Raw genomic sequence first — 17,958 nt, forward strand, 5'->3', positions numbered from 1 at the left:
TTCTAAATGTGAACTGTCTCAAAGATTCCTGGAAGGATCTATTTTGGATAGGGTCATTTGCTGTTTTCCGATGTTCCATGCATATTTTTTTGAATTTAGTGAGCAGATGATTTTTCAAGGTTTCCATTGACATAAATAATGGCAGAAAGCCTGAATCAAGATATCCATCAGAGCAAACCAAGGAAAATGATTCTGGTTTTTTTTTTTTGTTTGTTTGTTTGTTTTTTTAAGAATTTGACCTCAAAATTACACCAAGAAATTTCAATTGGAGGAAAGAATATATGGCATGTGTGATATTCTCCATTGCATAAATCATCATATATCCACATATTAATGTCTATGCATCTTATGTATGTTTAGTTTTGTAACTTCTTAATTATAAAGTAAGTTATCATGAATGCATGGTTTCATTACATAGAATCTTAGGAAAGGCTTCATTAAATACAGGGATTTCTGCTGTTATTCAGTATCAAATATAACAGAGAGACTGTTTAGCATGAACTTCCTGGAAACATTTGAAGACACTTCAATGTCATTTTATGTTGACTGAGATGGAACGTGGACTATTTCCTCAACTTCCTGCCTAAAGCACTGAGCAAAAAGACACCTATTAAATCTGAAGATAAAAGGCAAGCCAGCTTTATAGCAGACAAAATTAATTCTTAAACTTATTGCCTTGTAAGTTAAAAGCAAAAGACTTTCTGATTATAGATATTAAGACCCTATAATGTCATCCTTCAAAAGCAGGTGTTAATACAAAATCCTTATAAAATATGATTTTGGTGTCATTTTATTGACAGATATATTGTCCCTTCTGAATTTTGAGGAATGTCATTGAAGTGACTTTCTAAATACCTTAGGAAGACTTTTCATTCATTACACTAGTATATTTTATATCCTATAAAAATAGTACAGTAACCATCAAGTAGTAATTTGACTTTGAGCTGGACTAGTTTGCATTAATGCTTCTCTTAGTTTTTATCCATAAAAGACTCCTGTTACTTATTCCTGGATTTGAAAAATTATGGGATGCACATCTCAGTGTTTGAAACTTCAGGAGGTTTTCTTTGTATACGCTACTATTTTATACTATACAGCCTACAGTATAAACTGTAATGTGAATGATAATAAGTTTATAGGGTAAGATATTCTTTCCTAGTAGGCATGAACAGTCTCTTCTTGTTATTGAGAAATCATATTGTGTCTTAATTAAGACTCGAGTTTCTGTGGTACTAAATGAGATGCCTAAAATCCCTCAACATTCCTATCTTGTATGAAAAAGAAAGAACAAAAAGTTGACAAGGTGAAAATAATTAATTCAGAACACTTGGAAGAAACCTAAGAATTTTAATAGAGAGCTACTTCATTTATAAGTATCTTGTTCATATCAAATCATGAGTTCTTGAATAATTCTATTTCTTTGGTGTTTGCTACTAATATTTAGACAGTTATTCAAAGACAGCTTTGGACAGTCGTCATGCAGTACTTGCTGGAGTGGATATTTTTTTTTACTATAATCATTGCATTGTACTATGGTGTGGAATAGATTTTCTCTTTAAAGCCAGTTAAGGAGGCTAATGAATATTTGATTTAACGGAACTTTAATTTTCCTGTTGTTTTAATGTCAAACACCAAAGAGTATAGGGAATCTGAAAATCTATGAACACCCTCATCTTTCAATTCCGTCTATGGATCTACTTGTGCAATAGAACAATTTATGTAATTTAGTATGTAGAGAAAACATTTTTAGGAATTAAGGGGGTCAAAATGACAGATGGGAATTAAATAACTGACAAATAGAGGATTTTAGTTGGAGTGAATGCGAGTGTTGAGACAGCATTTCCCATTTCATCCTATATTTGTATAAAGGAGATAGGTAAGGAAATGGAGACCATTTACATGTCCTCTTTGCATGTTTTTCTCCCTAATGCATACCACACTCACCTTCTATCAACAAATTTAAAATGTAAGTAGAATGAGTCATAAGGAGCATTGGATCTGCTATACAAAGTATTCTCTGGACACACTACAGCATTCTTCTACAGTGAATGATAAAAGTCATTCATACAGGGATTTAGGAGCCTTGATACTTTTCCTCTCTTAATGTCAGTTTGGTATATAGCAAGTGTCTAATATTTTACACATTTAATTCATGTACTTGTTCCCAGAACTATAGATATTTCCTAGTATGAATATTTTATAAAATGTATGAATATTTTGCTAATTAACTGAGGTGGTTCAAGATTAATTGACACTGGTTCTTTATTTGGGCTGTATTTTCTTTATTTTAGTAATAACAACACCAATAATAAGATATTATATACAGCAAGGCTCTTCTTTTCTCATGAATGCTATTAGTTAGTATGAAAAACAAGGATAGAAAACAAGATCATTGTTCCTAAGAGACAGTTACTTACACATTTTACAAAGTGGAAGCACCCTCTTTGTCCTTCATTTAAAAAAGCTTTTCGTCCCCAAATCATTCGCTAGCAAATAAGCCCACTATCATTAGAGCAAATTAAAAATCTCTTTTGGAAATTGTGTGGCAAAACTAGGAATGGGAATTGTTGCTCTAAAGAGCTCTATTTGCGTTTTCTCTTTACGCATTTTTATGTTAGAAAGCTCCTAAAATTCACCCATTTGCCTGTCTTAGAGACTAAAGGGAGTTCCTCTGTAATAGTTACTACTGCCCTTAAAGGAGATATAGGATCTATTTCCTCAAGGGAATAAATGGGAAGTGTGTTCCCTGGCAGTGTTCACTGTCCCAAAATATATAGGTGCATAATTCTTAGGACTCACCTAATTATCTGGAAGGATGCATTGCTTCTTCAGTTTCCCTTTCATAGCCTACCTGAAGCATGTAACTGCCATGATATCTTTAAAAGGGTTTAAGTTTACTATGACTTCAGTTGGAATGCCGCCACTGAGGAGGTGATCTGTCTATGATATATCTCACCCCTTTCATGACTTTCCCAGTGGTCTGTTGCTCTGTCTGACCAGCAGTGTCCCTTCCTTCCCTTCTTGCTAGATCTGTTGTGACTTTCCTAAAGCTGTAAACCCAACAGAGAAGGAACATCTTCTCAGAGAGCTCTCCTACTTTTTTCGGTTCAAATACTACAGACGTATTTTGTGCTAGATGTATTTATATTAAATGTATTAATATTTTTAAGTGTATTTATATTTTATTTTATAAACATCTGCATTATGAAGTCAGTGTGGCCAGAACCATATTTTTAGTAACTACGGGAAGGAACACTATGCAACCTCCCCAAACGTTGACCTAACCAAACTTAATCACGGGTTTCCTAACCAAACTTAATCATGGGTTTCCTAATTCTAAGTCTTAGATTCATTAATAATAAATCCTATGTCTACCTCACAGGACTGTTCTGAAGTTCAGATGGGGACATTTATGGGAAAGTATAAAGAGCAGAACTGTGTAAAAATGAGTTATTAAAATAATTATAATCTAGTCCTTTTGCTGTCCATGATACTAATGATATTGTTAATGAAACAATTTTATTTTGAAGAATTTAATGTATATTTTCAGGAAAATAAGTCTAATTCTTTAATGCCTGTTTCCTCATTTCATTTACTGTCATAAAATTTATCAATCATTTCTAAATTTTGAAAGGAATTTAATTTCAGAAACCAAATAAATATCCTAGTGTTTATCTGCATTTACTTTTTAAAATATTTAAATTTTATCTTTCCTTAATATCAGTTTGCAATCTCAAAGCTTATGTTTTCAGTGTTCATTAAGTAACATTTTCTTGAGCACACACTGCCAACCATTCTTAATTGCTAGGTGGAGAGTAGTGAATTTGTCTGTTACCTTCAATTTTATTAAAAGTTCTAATATCAAGTATGAATGGGACCATTGAAACTGTAGTTGATTTAAAATCCACAAAACCAAACTGAAATATAAGCCATGATTGTTGAGATACTATTTTTTATATAGAATCAGTTGGAACCAATTTCCTAGGTTTTTGATGCAATTTTATTTCTATATTGAATCAATGTAAGGATCTTCACTGAGGCAATTAATGTAGATAAATGGAACTATATAAAAGTTTATTAAAACTTACAAATTTACCAGACCATACAAAACTTTAATTCTGTTTGATTTTCTTGAAATGAGCTGTACCAAAACAAGGAGATGAAATTGGATTAATTTTCCACATTCTGGAGTCAAATGAACATATTTTGATATTTACATGTATTTCCCCAGGCTTTCACATCAGCAACCTTTTTTGTTCAATAGATGGTAACATAAAATATCAGTCACCAATACCATCACAATATTTTCTAACCCAAATTTCACTTAGGTTGTCATCTAAAATTGTTTCATATAAAATGTTAAATCCCATATTTATCAGTGGCACAGAGGCAAGTCTTAACAGCCACTGAAAATATTGGCACTTTGTAAATAGTTATTGATGCAGAATGGACTCCATATGATGCTGCCAGAAAATAGGGAACAATAGGATGGTGTAATCACATTGCTGAGACTCAGGATCACGGTTACCCCACGTAATCCAAAACTGACATACCATTCTGCTTCCCCACCTTTCTTTTTCCCACTATTTAACTTTCATGCCTCTTTTTTCCAATTCTTTTTCTCCTTTTCCCACTCACTCATAACACTTAGCCCACCATTCCTGTTGCATATGTGCTCTTGTCTCTCTTTAATTTTTGTCCATATTAAAGGGTTTGTGGAATTTCAAACAAAATGTATAAAGACCTTCTAACCCTCTTTCTTTTGGCCTCTCATGGCTTTTAATCATATATTTGTCTTGTTTCTCTGTTGTTAGGGATATAGTTCCTTATCTTTTGTGCTGTCCCAACTTGTTCTTCAAAAGTAGCTTCCAACAAAACGTAAAACATCAAAATAACAAATATTACATACAAATGTGGAAACAAATGCAAAAGAAAGAAAATGTAGTGTCATAAAACGGAACTAGAAAAGAATGTATGCCCTGGAGGCCGATGCAGCCAGCTTTTACTGCATACCAGACTTTAAGCTTTTCAGTAGCAAAGGCAGGAGAAATGTACTACCCACTATCCACAGTGTCCAGAGCATGCATTTCTCAAAATAACCTCTCTGATCCTAAGAGAAATATTTCTCCTGATGGTACAAACAAAGATCTATGGAGAAGGCACATTGGAATTAACTGGGAGCTTTTAAGAAACACCAGTTACAGGCCCCACCCCAGATCAATTAAATCAGAATCTTTGTAGGTAAAAGCCCAAAACTATTATTTTTAAAAAGCACTGAAAGTGATTATAATGTGCTCTTAGGGTTGAGAAGACCCCACCTAGAGTAGAGAGGACTGGACCCTGGACTAGAAGCAGCTAAATACCAGATGTATGTACTTGTCAGTATGATTCCCCTAGGTTTTCTGGTTTCTAAATCAAAGAGTTTGACTTAGATACTTTAAAGGATATGTCATTTTGCAATATTTTTCTCCTATTTTTCTACCAGTGGACTTTTACCTCTAATAGTTCTCATGCTGCACATTTTCCAGAAAAAGCTAAGATATACATGGATTGCCACCTGTGATCCTTGTAATTAACGGTCAGTTTCGGCAATGTGAGCCAGACACTTTGTGTGACTAAATTCTGGACCCCAGGAGGTATATTTAGTCTTTCAGACAATAATTGAATAAAAGTGCTCTTGTCATAAATCACTACCCATTGACATTAGCAAGCTTGTTCTTTTATGATTTAACTCTTTCTTAAACCTCATGAATATTATTGTTTTTTTAAAAAAATAAGGCCATGGGGAAAATAACATTTCCAGTAGCAGAAGGGAAATCAGCTGATGGAATTACCTAATGAAGGGTGTATTTCAGATAAAGAAAAATATTCAACTCTGTCACAAAAATAACCTCCAAACACCAATAAAGACTACTCGAAAATAATTCCGTTGTCTCAATTATTAACTGTTTATTACCTGTGACCAAATGTGGGAACTGTTTTAGAGTTAATGAAAGCACGATTACTTATTTCAAGGGTATATATCCAGAGTCAGATTGGGTACTGGAGAGCAGATGTCGTGCCATGTACAACCTGAGCCTATTACAGTGGTTGCCTCCCCCCTGGACTGGGTAGCCAGATGTACAAGTCATACACATCGAGAAGCAAAACTGCTGATTGTCAGGATGGTTTAATTTTAAAGTAATAGTCATATGTTTGGGATATGTTCAAATCCTTGGCAATACTGGATATTAACAGCCACTGCAAATTCAAGAAATCGCAGTCTACAAATAAGTTTCTATATAGTTGCATTTTTTTTCTCACAGAGAATTAGGACAAAAAGAGATGAAGTTAGAGAATTTTATATGATCACTCTACCAGTTTCATTGGTAACCTCTGTGCTGGAACCAATTGGGAATTTGCTCTGATTGCAATATCCAACTGTGCTGAATCTCTGAGCGATTAAGACTTGTTAATAGCAGTGAAGAGGCAAGAAGACTGCTTACAGATTTGAATGGCAACACTGAATATTCAGAACAAAGTCAAATTGTTTTAATGGAGCAAATTTAATTCACACATAGTGTGACAGCTGATGTCAGAAGAAAGTCTCCTGTTAACGTTTCAGATGGTTATGTTATTACTTGGGTGATTTGATAGAATCCATCATGGCTTATGCAAAATAAGACATGGCAGATGTTGGGACAGAAGAAGATGCACATGTGATAGAGCTGCCTAGAGTTTTGCCCTTGAAAACTGGGGGTGGGGTGGCGGGGGAGTGACATTTCCTTCCTGATACAGGTACCAATGCTTAGGATTCTCACTACTGGAGATCCATTTCCTCAATCAAACAGCTATAAATACTGTTGATATTGTTTTGTATTATTTTACTTTAAACCACAACTGTTCCATTTTACTTCCTGGGAGAAATTTGTGTGATTTGATCAAAGTATTTAGTTACTCTGATTTGTACTAGCTATTTTCAATGATACATTAATAGATTACCATTAAGTTCAGTACTTTAGGTCAAGTGGCACAGACCATAAATAAAGCATGAACACACGAAAACCATCCTAATCATATTTTAAATATTTCATGCAATTTACATAACTTGCTTAAATAATGGATACCATGTACTGAGTGCCCGTGATGTGCCTGCAATGTGCTAAACAGTCTAAATATACCAGATCATTTGGTCCTCACAACAACTCAATGAAAAGAGCATGTGTATTTCCACCGTTTTTTAGAGGAGGATACTAAGGCTCAATGAGACAGAGTACTTTGCTCAGAATCTCTCAAATAGTAAAGGTAGGCTTCAAGGCCACTTCATATAATAAAGAAATTCATGCATTTTCCATTGAGTTAAAATGGACTTCTTTCCGGTCTCTTTCTCTCTCTCTCTCATAGAAAATTTCATTTTTCTTTACTGTATGATATATGCATGACTACTGAAAATGACTGGAATTAGCTTCTTTATGGACATTCCTTTCAGCTTCAAAAATTTTTAGAAATTTTTGACATGGAATTGATCAGATTTTCTCTCCTTTTTAGGCATTTTTAAATTGTGATTTTTAGTAAAAGCCAAGTAATCGATTATGAAGAAAGAAAATCAAATAATCCTTGGTGTTGATGACATTTTTAGGCCAAGCAGATTTTGAGTAGCTGGAAGAGACCACCAGAGAAGAAAGAATTCCCTTTTGTTCCTATATATTAATAGCACATAGGTAGCTTTAGCAGAATCTGTAACAATAACGTTACCTCTCACTATTGCAAACAGAGCTGAAAAAATGTGGATAGGTTAAATGTTCTAAAATGTATTATAAAATTACATGTCACAGCAGCTGAAAGCCAATTTGCATTACAACATAGCTCACTGTGCAAGAGTTGAATCATCTTTATTTTGGTAACTGTTCTTTATCACTAAAGATAATTCACGCTATATTTTCATTGTTATGATGGAGGCAAGAGGATCACCCCAAAATTTTGACCTACAAAATTACATTTGAGAAAGCAGATTGAGGAAATAGTGATAGATATTCTGGTGCTTTCTTTGAGTTTATGGTTGGAGATTTCAACAGAGAAGATTTGATTTAAATAGATTACCAATCAGTCTTCTTCCTGACATTATTACCTGAATATGATTTGACTTACATGTATCAGTCGCTGACTCTTCATAGACAATGATAAAATATTTACCAGGTAAAATGAATAAATGAGAAGTCCTTGCTACTTATATGGCTACACAATAATATCACAGGGTAAATAGATATAAGTAATTGCCATCAGTCATTTTATAGAACCTTCATAAACACATTGTATAAAATTTGGGGACAGAAAAATTGGAGCCACAGATATTTTACTGTTCTGCCCTATCATTATTATTATTATTATTATTACCTAATTTGTAAAATGTCAAATTAAGGTTTAAGTGATTGATTCAGATTGCAGTTTTAGTCTCTGCCTCAAGAGACTAAACAGTGTTATCCATCTGAAACTACAGCATTTATGCAGATAGTTTAGTTACCCTTCATTTCTAGCAGGTGCAATTAAGTGTAGCATATTGGATTCTCAAAGCAGGTACTCAGTCCCTCCTCCCAAGCTTCCTTACTTTAGCATTAGATGATGCAACAAACTCAAAGGACCAAACACAGGTTTAGACTCTGATGCCATATGGAACACAGGTACTCTTGAAGAGTCACAGGTGCTACACTAAAGGACTGATTCATTCTCTACCTTATCACTTATGCTTAGAGTTTAAGAATATTCAGCATGGTGGAGAGGAGGTAACTGCAGTTGAGGAAGCACAATCATAGACATGTAAGGGAAGCCCTTTCTTGCTTTCTGGGAGCAAGAAACATGGATAGCATTGCTTCACTGCAATCAACATTACCAGCTCTCCAATTCTCCCACTGTCCAAGACAGTATTATAGGAGAGAAAAATGTGATGGGAAAACATGCCAACACTTCTCTCCAATTTGAAAATGTACTGGAATTTCTCCCAGATGTGCTTTTTTAAATTGACTCCTGACAATTTTACTGCATACATTTGCAAATTCTCTTTGAGTATTCTCATTTTACATCCTCCCCTCAGAATACTGCAGTTTGCAAACCTCTAATTGTTCCTCTCTCCTAAACACTGCCCACCAGTGTTCTTGTTGTGAAATTAACTTGGTTGTGAATTACTGGTGATTGGTTAGATGTTCCACCTAATAGTTTTAGAAAACCTTAAGTTTTATGTGAATCAAAGAGAGACATATTGAAAAAAAAGACAGGAAACACCCCGTATAAACCAAGATGTGTAGAAAGAAAATGGAGGGAGATGTAGAAAATATAAATTGGGTACACACAAGCTGATATCTGAAGCCAGATTTCCGGTTTGCTCTGACTATGATGCCCCAAGTTCTTCCATTCCCCCCAAGTCATAGAACCATAAAAGAGCAAATAAAATACAAACTAGAAAACATTATTACTTTATTCTAACAATTCACAATAGCCATTTTGATACTTCTGAAATTGTGCTGCATATTGCAATCAATGGCATCTTAAAATTAATTGATAACATATTTAATGGCACATGAAATCATAATACACTGTACAACTGATGGCAACTTAGAATCAATGAAATGCGTTATTATTAACAACGATAATAAATAGTAATCTTCCCACTCAGGAATGATTTTTTAAATTAATTTATTAATTAATTTATTTTTTTTACATCTTTATTGGAGTATATTGCTTTACATTGGTGTGTTAGTTTCTGCTTTATAACAAAGTGAATCAGTTATACATATACATATGTTCCCATATCTCTTCCCTCTTGTGTCTCCCTCCCTCCCACCCTCCATATCCCACCCCTCTAGCTGGTCACAAAGCACCGAGTTGATCTCCCTGGGCTATGTGGCTGCTTCCCACTAGATATCTATTTTACGTTTGGTAGTGTATATTTGTCCATGCAACTCTCTCACTTTGTCACAACTTACACTTCCCCCTCCCCTTAACCTCAAGTCAATTCTCTAGTAGGTCTGTGTCTTTATTCCTGGCTTACCTCTAGGTTCTTCATGACATTTTTTTTTCTTAGATTCCTTATATATGTGTTAGCATACGGTATTTGATTTCTCTTTCTGACTTACTTCACTCTGTATGATAGACTCTAGGTACGTCCACCTCACTATAAATAACTCAATTTCATTTCTTTTTATGGCTGAGTAATATTCCATTGTATATATGTGCCACATCTTCTTTATCCATTCATCCGATGATGGACACTTAGGTTGTTTCCATCTCCTGGCTATTGTAAATAGAGCTGCAATGAATATTTTTGTAAATGACTATTTTTTGAATTATGGTTTTTTTAGGGCATATGCCCAGTAGTGGGATTGCTGGGTCATATGGTAGTTCTATTTGTAGTTTTTTAAGGAACCTCCATACTGTTCTCCATAGTGGCTGTACCAATTCACATTCCCACCAGCAGTGCAAGAGTGTTCCCTTTTCTCCACACCCTCTCCAGCATTTATTGTTTCTAGATATTTTGATGATGGGCATTCTGACCAGTGTGAGATGATATCACATTGTAGTTTTGATTTGCATTTCTCTAATGATAAATGATGTTGAGCATTCTTTCATGTGTTTGTTGGCAGTCTGTATATCTTCTGTGGAGAAATGTCTATTTAGGTCTTCTGCCCATTTTTGGATTGGGTTATTTGTTTTTTGTTATTGAGTTGCATGAGCTGCTTGTCAATTTTGGAGATTAATCCTTTGTCAGTTGCTTCATTTGCAAATATTTTCTCCCATTCTCAGGGTTGTCTTTTGGTCTTGTTTATGGTCTCCTTTGCTGTGCAAAAGCTTTGAAGTTTCATTAGGTCCCATTTGTTTATTTTTCTTTTTATTTCCATTTCTCTAGGAGGTGGGTCAAAAAGGATCTTGCTGTGATATATGTCATAGAGTGTTCTGCCTATGTTTTCCTCTAAGAGTTTGATACTTTCTGATCTTATGCTTAGATATGTAATCCATTTTGAGCTTATTTTTGTGTATGGTGTTAGGGAGTGTTCTAATCTCACACTTTTACATGTACCTGTCCAGTTTTCCCAACACCACTTATTGAAGAGATTGACCTTTCTCCACTGTACATTCCTGACTCCTTTACCAAAGATAAGGCGGCCATATGTGTGTCGGTATATCTCTGGGCTTTCTATCCTGTTCCATTGATCTATATTTCTGTTTTTGTGCCAGTCCCACACTGTCTTGATTACTGTAGCTTTGTAGTATAGTCTGAAGTCAGGGAGCCTGATTCCTCCAGCTCCGTTTTTCGTTCTCAAGATTGCTTTGGCTATTCGGGGTCTTTTGTGTTTCCATACAAATTGTGAAATTTTTTGTTCTAGTTCTGTGAAAAATGCCAGTGGTAGTTTGATAGGGATTGCATTGAATCTGTAGATTGCTTTGGGTAGTAAAGTCATTTTCACAATGCTGATTCTTCCAATCCAGGAACATGGTATATCTCTCCATCTATGTGTAACCTCTTTAATTTCTTTCATCAGTGTCTTATAATTTTCTGCATACAGGTCTTTTGTCTCCTTAGGTAGGTTTATTCCTAGATATTTTATTCTTTTTGTTGCAATGGTAAATGGGAGTGTTTTCTTGATTTCACTTTCAGATTTTTCATCATTAGTGTATACAAATGCTAGAGACTTCTGTGCATTTATTTTGTATCCTGCTACTTTACCAAATTCATTGATTAGCTCTGGTAGTTTTCTGGTAGCATCTTTAGGATTCTCTACATATAGTATCATGTCATCTGCAAATAGTGACAGCTTTACTTACTCTTTTCCAATTTGGATTCCATTTATTTCCTTTTCTTCTCTGATTGCTCTGGCTAAAACTTCCAAAACTATGTTGAATAAGAGTGGTGAGAGTGGCCAACCTTGTCTTATTTCTGATCTTAGTGGAAATGCTTTCAGTTTTTCACCATGAGGACAATGTTGGCTTTGGGTTTGTCATATATGGCCTTTATTATATTGAGGAAAGTTCCCTCTATGCCTACTTTCTGTAGGGTTTTTATCATAAATGGGTGTTGAATTTTGTCGAAAGCTTTCTCTGCATCTATTGAGATGACAATATGGTTTTTCTCCTTCCATTTGTTAATATGGTGTATCACATTGATGGATTTGTTTATATTGAAGAATCCTTGCATTCCTGGAATAAACTCCACTTGATCATGGTGTATGATCCTCTTAATGTGCTTCTGGATTCTGTTTGCTAGTATTTTGTGGAGGATTTCTGCATCCATGTTCATCAGTGATATTGGCCTGTAGTTTTCTTTCTTTGTGACATCCTTGTCTGGTTTTGGTTTCAGGGTGATGGTGGACTTGTAGAATGAGTTTCGGAGTGTTCCTCCCTCTGCTATATTTTGGAAGAGTTTGAGAAGGATAGGTGTTAGCTCTTCTCTTAATGTTTGATAGAATTCACCTGTGAAGCCATCTGGTCTTGGGCTTTTGTTTGTTGGACGATTTTTAATCACAGTTTCAATTTCAGTGTTTGTGATTGGTCTGTTCATATTTTCTATTTCTTCCTAATTCAGTCTTGGCAGGTTGTGCATTTCTAAGAATTTGTCCATTTCTTCCAGGTTATCCATTTTATTGGCATAGAGTTGCTTGTAGTAATCTCTCATGATCTTTTGCATTTCTGCAATGTCAGTTTTTACTTCTCCTTTTTCATTTCTTATTCTATTGATCTGAGTCTTCTCCCTTTTTTTTTCTTGAGGAGTCTGGCTAGTGGTTTTTCAATTTTGTTTATCTTCTCAAATAACCAGCTTTCAGTTTTATTGATCTTTGATATCGTTTCCTTCATTTCTTTTTCATTTATTTCTGATCTGATCTTATGATTTCTTTCCTTCTGCTAAATTTGGCAGTGTTGGGGCTTGTTCTTATTTCTCTAATTGCTTTAGGTGTATGGTTAATTTCTTTATTTGAGATGTTTCTTGTTCCTTAAGGTAGGTTTGTATTGCTATACACTTCCCTCTTAGAACTGGTTTTGCTGCACCCCATAGGTTTTGGGTTGCCCTGTTTTCATTATCATTTGTTTCTAGGTATTTTCTTATTTCCTCTTTGATTTCTTCAGTGATCTCTTGGTTTTCCCATAGTGTATTATTTTGCTTCTATGTGTTTGTATTTTTTACAGATGTTTTTCCTGTAATTGATATCTAGTCTTATAGCATTGTGGTTGGAAAAGATACTTAATATGCTTTCAATTTTCTTAAATTTACCAAGGCTTGACTTGTGACCCAAGAGATGATCTATCCTGGAGAATGTTCCATGATCCCTTGAGAAGAAAGTGTATTCTGTTGTTTTCAGGTGGAATGTCCTATAAATATCAATTAATTCCATCTTGTTTAATGTATCATTTAAAGCTTGTGTTTCCTTATTTTTTTTTCATTTTGGATGATCTGTCCATTGGTGAAAGTGGGGTGTTAAAGTCCCCTACTATGAATGTGTTACTGTCAAATTCCCCTTTTATGGCTGTCAGTTTTTGCCTTATGTATTGAGGTGCTCCTATGCTGGGTGCATAAATATTTACAATTGTTATATCTTCTTCTTGGATTGATCCCTTGATCATTATGTAGTGTCCTTCTTTATCTCTTCTAATAGTCTTTATTTTAAAGTCTATTTTGTCTGATACAAAAAGTGCTACTTCAACTTTCTTTTGGTTTCCATTTGCCTGGAATATCTTTTTCCATCCCCTCACTTCCAGTCTGTATGTGTCTCTAGGTCTGAAGTGGGTCTCTTGTAGACAGCATATTTATGGGTCTTGTTTTTGTATCCATTCAGCCAGTCCTGTCTTTTGGTTGGAGAATTTAATCCATTTACATTTAAGGTAATTATCGATATGTATGTTCCTATTCCCATTTTCTTAATTGTTTTGGGTTTGTTATTGTTGGTCTTTTCCTTCTCTTGTGTTTCTTGCCTAGAGAAGATCCTTTAGCATTTTTTGTAAAGCTGGTTTGGTGGTGCTGAACTCTCTCAGCTTTTGCTTGTCTGTAAAGGTTTTAATTTCTCCATCTAATCTGAATAAGATCCTTGTTGGGTAGAGTAATCTTGGTTGTAGGTTTTTCTCCTTCATCTCTTTAAATATGTCCTGCCACTCCCTTCTTGCTTGCAGAGTTTCTGCTGAAAGATCAGCTGTTAACTTTATGGGGATTACCTTGTATGTTATTTGTTGTTTTTCCCTTGCTGCTTCTAATATGTTTTCTTTGTATTTAATATTTGGCAGTTTGATTAATATGTGTTTTGGCGTGTTTTTCCTTGGGTTTATCCTGTATGGGATTCTCTGTGCTTCCTGGAGTTGATTAAGTATTTCCTTTCCCATATTAGGGAAGTTTTCATCTATAGTCTCTTCAAATATTTTCTCAGTCCCTTTCTTTTTCTCTTCTTCTTCTGAAACCCCTATAATTCAAATGTTGGTGCATTTAATGTTGCCCCAGAGGTCTCTGAGACTGTCCTCATTTCTTTTCATTCTTTTTTCTTTATTCTGCTCTGCAGTAGTTTTTTACACTATTTTATCTTGCAGGTCACTTATCCATTCTTCTGCCTCAGTTATTCTGCTATTGATCCCTTCTAGAGTATTTGTAATTTCATTTATTGTGTTGTTCATTGTTGCTTGTTTCATCTTTAGTTCTTCTAGGTCCTTGTTAAATGTTTCTTGCATTTTCTCTATTCTATTTCTAAGATTTTGGATCATCTTTATCTCATTATTCTGAATTCTTTTTCAGGTAGACTGCCTATTTCCTCTTCATTTGTTAAGTCTGGTGGGTTTTTATCTTGCTCCTTCATCCGCTGTGTGTTTTTCTGTCTTCTCATTTTGCTTATTTACTGTGTTTTGGGTCTCCTTTTTGCAGGCTGCAGGTTCGTAGTTCCTGTTGTTTTTGGTGTCTGTTCCCAGTGTGTAAAGTTGATTCAGTGGGTTGTGTAGGCTTCCTGGTGGAGGGGACTAGTTCCTGTGTTCTGGTGGATGAGGCTGGATCTTGTCTTTCTCGTGGGCAGGTCCACATCTGGTGGTGTGTTTTGGGGTGTCTGTGGACTTATTACGATTTTAGGCAGCCTCTCTGCTAATGGGTGGGGTTGTGTTCCTGTCTTGCTAGTTGTTTGGCATACGGTATCCAGCACTGTAGCTTGCTGGTCGTTGAGTGAAGCTGGGTGTTGGTGTTGAGATGGAGATCTCTGGGAGATTTTCGCCATTTGATATTACGTGGAGCTGGGAGGTCTCTTGTGGACCAATGTCCTGAAGTTGGCTCTCCCACCTCAGAGGCACAACACTGACTCCTGGCTGGAGCACCAAGACCCTTTCATCCACATGGCTCAGAATAAAAGGGAGAAAAAGTAGAAAGAAAGAAAGAAAGAAAGAAAGAAAGAAAGAAAGAAAGAAAGAAGATAAAATAAAATAAAATAAAGTAAGATAAAATAAAATAACGTTATTAAAATACGAAATAATTTTTAAGAAAAAAAATTTAAGTAAAAAAAACAAAAAATGAACGGATAGAACCCTAGGACAAATGGTGAAAGCAAATCTATACAGACAAAATCTCACACAGAAGCATACCCATACACACTCACAAAAAGAAGAAAAGGGGAAAAAATAATAAATCTTGCTCTCAAAGTCCACCTCCTCAATTTGGGATGATTCGTTGTCTATTCAGCTATTCCACAGAGATGCAGGGCACATCAAGTTGATTGTGGAGATTTAATCTGCTGCTCCTGAGGCTGCTGGGAGAGATTTCCCTTTCTCTTCTTTGTTGGCACAGCTCCCGGGGCTCAGCTTTGGATTTGGCCCTGCCTCTGCCTGTAGGTTGCTGAAGGGCGTCTGTTCTTCGCTCAGACAGGACAGGGTTAAAGGAGCAGCTGATTGGGGGGCTCTGGCTCACTCAGGCTGTGTGGAGGGAGGTGTGCAGGGTGCAGGGCGAACCTGTGGCAGCAGAGGCCGGTGGGACGTTGCACCAGCCTGAGGCGTGCCGTGTGTTCTCCCGGGGAAGTTGTCCCTGGATCCCGGGACCCTGACAATAGCGGGCTGCACAGGCTTCCCGGAAGGGGGGTGTGAATAGTGACCTGTGCTGCACACAGGCTTCTTGGTAGCGGCAGCAGCCACCTTAGCGTTTCATGCCCGTCTCTGGGGTCCGCGCTGTTAGCCGGGGCTCGCACCCGTCCCTGGAGCTCCTTTATGCAGCGCTCTTAATGCCCTCTCCTTGCGCACCAGGAAACAAAGAGGGAAGAAAAAGTCTCTTGCCTCTTCGGCAGCTCCAGACTTTTCCCCGGACTCCCTCCTGGCCAGCCGTGGTGCTCTAACCCCTTCAGGCTGTGTTCTCGCCACCAGTCCCCTACCTGCGCTCTGACCGAAGTCCGAGACTCATCTCTCAGCCCCGCCCGCCCCGGCGGGTGAGCAGACAAGGCTCTCGGGCTGGTGAGGGCTGGTCGGCACCGATCCTCTGTGCGGGAATCTCTCTGCTTTGCCCTCTGCACCCCTGTTGCTGTGCTCTCCTCCACTGCTCCCCCCAGGAATGATTTTCATAAACCAATCCATATTATACAGGGGACTGGATATTTCTCATTCCTCACATGTCGTTGCTACTTCATAACTACAGTTTCTTTCCAGTTTCAATGGCAGAAAATCCAACCAACACAACATGATTTCTTTTTCTCTTTAATCAGTTATTTGAAAGAATTTTAAACATCAATTTGAATGAAGACTTGAAGAGTTTAAATTGCCACCTCACCCATGCCAGATGCCACTTCTTCATTGTTTTAGAAGCCCCTGGAGTGTATTTATAGATGCCTTGTTTGCTCTCAAGCGTGTTGCTATGTTTCTATATGCCACTGTTTGGGAGTATTTTCAGATATACTATAGCAGCAAGCCACCCTGCAATTCAGCCTTATATTCGTTAAGAATGTGCTTTTGAATTAAAACAAAAAGAATGAAAAAAAAAACTTTAAGTGAAGAAGCATGCATATGTTGTTAGAGCAAAATGCAGCAAGAGAGAATTGGCTGTGGCACCACAATTTCAGTGGCTCTGATTCTCCAGGGTCATCTTAATGCTGTGTGAGCAGCAGGGCTAGTGATTCCAGGTCCCCTTGGGGTGGCCATTTATATGAGCTGTTGTGAATTAGTGTGCCAAAAAAAAGGGCTTATTCTGGATTATCAAAACAGCTAATCCTGTGATAAAGGGTGATTTATATCATTTATTACAAGTTTGTGTTTTTATCTAAATGAAATGACCTATATCTAAGAACCTCAGGGAGTGTTCTGAATTTTAAATTCTCCTGAATCCTGATGTTTGCTATATTGAAAATGGGAAAAGAAGAGGATACCACCATGAGGGCTTTTGATTTTTAAATTGCGTATTTTTGTCAACATTGGCTTTCATAGTTATTTTGAAAACACTTGGAGGCTGTCTTAGAAGATTTTATTAAAAATAGTCACTTTTATAGAAGTTCAATTGCTCAACATGAAAATATAATTATAGGATATATATATTTTAAAAACATCAAAGTGCTATTGATGCAAATTTTCAACAGGGCAAATTTTCAGGAGCAGAAGTCTCCCTCTCCTGCCTTAATAAATTTCCATTTCTATACATCTTTCGAGAGAACTATCTGACTATGAACATTCACAGGTGTCTTTAGATAGAATTTTTTTCCATACTACCCTCACTGTGAACCTTTTAAAGGAAAACATGAGACTTCCATGTATTCCTAAACTAAATTAGCCCCTGAAACATTCACTCTTTCTAGCTTTTGATTAATTTATTCCATGAGTAGTCTAAACTTCACTATTAAGATATTTTCTTAGCAATGTCTTTTTATAACCTTTCATTTCTAGATGAGCAACACAAGAAGAGGTGATGTAGTCATTTAAATAAAACACAAACTGCCTGCCAGGGAACCTGGGTTTGTTCCAATTTCCCTCTTAGGCAAATCTTTTATCTCCCTTTGATATAGACCA

At 36.2% G+C, this 17,958-nt stretch overlaps 1 protein-coding gene across 4 annotated transcripts in view; it reads left to right on the forward strand.

Annotated features, from left to right (window-relative positions):
* The window catches only part of PCDH9 (protocadherin 9), a gene marked incomplete at both ends in the record, with an annotated part of 987,287 nt that overhangs the window by 87,233 nt on the left and 882,096 nt on the right, over positions 1 to 17,958 (forward strand). The window lies entirely within an intron of this gene.

Source organism: Hyperoodon ampullatus, assembly GCF_949752795.1.
Source record: "Hyperoodon ampullatus genome assembly, chromosome: 16".
Taxonomy (NCBI): Eukaryota; Metazoa; Chordata; class Mammalia; order Artiodactyla; family Ziphiidae; genus Hyperoodon; species Hyperoodon ampullatus.